Below are 2,273 nucleotides of genomic sequence, written 5' to 3'. Positions count from 1 at the left end.
CAATTAGCTATATTATTCTAGTTCTCATCATCAGAGGGACATCTCCAGTTGATCTGATCAATATCTTGCCATTGAACCAGCTGTCTCTGGAGAATAAAGTGAGGCTGGTGACTTTGCACAGCCTTCTTACACTTAAATCCAGCTTACATGTCACAGCATCACCTTTTTGATGTCATGGTCATTTTTGAGAATGAAGGACAAACAACAAGCTCTCTCTCATCCAGAAAAAGCAAAATTATGGAAGCTAGGTGGTGCAGTGGATAGAGTGCTAGGTATGGAGTCGGTAAGCTCTTACTCAACTCTGGGTCTAATGTTAGCTGTGTAGCTCTGGACAAGTTTTTCCCTCAGTTTCTTCCTCTGTAAAATGAGCTGGAGAAGGAAATGGCAAACCATACCAGTATCTTTGCCAAGCACATCCCAAATGGGATCATGGAGAGTTGGATACAACTGAAGTGACTGAACAATAGCCACAAATACTTAGAAAATTATTGGTTTGAATTAGCTAGTATCCTCCCACCCAAACAGATGGGGTAGTACATAGAATGCTATACCTGAAGTCAGGAAAACCTGTAAAATAAGGATAACAATAGCATTTACTTCTCAGGGTGGTTGTAAAATTCAAGCGAGGTCATATTTGTAAAGTGCTTTGAAATACCGTTAAAAGTATGATTTAAGTGCTAGCTATTATTATTAATAAACTTAAGAGACTTTATTTCTGTAGTGTCTTAGAGTTACTAAAGTGCTTTCCTCATAAGACCCCATGATTTCACCAGCAGAAGTGCCATCCCTCTGCAGTGCCTTGCATAGAACCGGCATACCATTGTTGATTAATAAATACTGCTTGTTTGATTGGAAGTTTCACAGTTAATAAATAACAGAGCTAAGACTCCAACTCAGCTTTTCTGACTCCAAGGCTGGGGCTGCTTCCAATGTACTTATATCTAACCATGGGCATGCAGCGTAATGTACATCATGGTGAGGATGATTCACTGCTCAGATGGGCAATTCTGAAAGGAATCAATTGAGTTATCCTGGGTGTGCTTTTTTTTTTTAAACGTGGCCATTCCCATGCACACATACATATTTATCATTTTTATGAGCAGAAAATCAACTCCCGAAAGGCAGCTGTTTTTTAAATGAATGGGAAGCCTTCGCAAAGGAATCCCACAGACTGTTCTTCTCACTTGAGTGAATGTGCTCTGACAACGGCACATACCAAGCATTTGCTTTTTTCATTTCTTGATTTGGTTTTATTATTAATCTATTCATTATGTTTATTGACTCTGTCCATTATTTGGGAACCTCAGTGCATATTTATAAGGACAATAAAAAGAGACAGCCTCTCTCATAATGGCTGACAGTATAGTGAACATCAAAGAAAGAGGGGCAGCCATTCTCTCCCTGGTATTTTCTTTGGCTGGGTTTACTTGGGGCTGCTAACTTGACCACTTTGACTAAATCAATAAACCAATTTGAGCAGGAAATTTTACTAAACAATCAGTTGGACAGAGTTCCAAATATTCCTCTTCCCCAATTCCATTCTTCCCTAACACACACACACACACACACACACACACACACACACACACATAATTTAGCAGGATAGCATAGTAGGAAGAGCTTTCAGTTTTAGTCTTATCTCTCCAATATTCAATAAATCAATAAGCATTTCATAAGTGCCTATTATGGTAGACACTGGAGATTTAAGTTCATAGAATGAAACAATCCCTACTTGCAAAAGTTTTACATGGAGGAGACAACAATTACTTATATAGAGTTGGTGATCCCAAAGGAATTCAAAATCACCTGCAACTTCTGTCCAGCAGGATGTGGGCAAGAATGTGACTTCTTGGGATTGGGATAGAGAATCCTGTGTGCACAGCTACATCATCCTAAAGAAACTGAGCTAAAGCAGTGCTCTCCCACCAAAAGCAGTTTGGGACAAGGACCCAGGTTGGTGAAAAGTAAAATCCCTATAATGTGGGAAGGATGAGACAGCCTTGTGATGTAACTCAAGAGTAATCCCCATCAATGGGAGGGAAATCAGAAATTGAGTTGTAGAGGATCAAATTCTGTGGGGGAACTCTGGGTAAGGACCCTTCAGCCCAGAGGAAACCTGCTGACAGTGTCTGGTTTGGCTCCCCACCTCCCCTAAAGGCTCTCAGACTTCCTGAAAACTCAGGGAGGGCTTGACCACCTGTGTTCTGCTTGAAGCTAGGGATGCTTACAGTAAAGAGGCATTTACGTATCAATAACAGGATGCTTATAGTTAG

Source organism: Antechinus flavipes, chromosome 4, assembly GCF_016432865.1.
Source record: "Antechinus flavipes isolate AdamAnt ecotype Samford, QLD, Australia chromosome 4, AdamAnt_v2, whole genome shotgun sequence".
Classification (NCBI taxonomy): domain Eukaryota; kingdom Metazoa; phylum Chordata; class Mammalia; order Dasyuromorphia; family Dasyuridae; genus Antechinus; species Antechinus flavipes.
The sequence above is the reverse complement of the archived record's forward strand: the minus strand, read 5'-3'. Positions refer to the sequence as shown.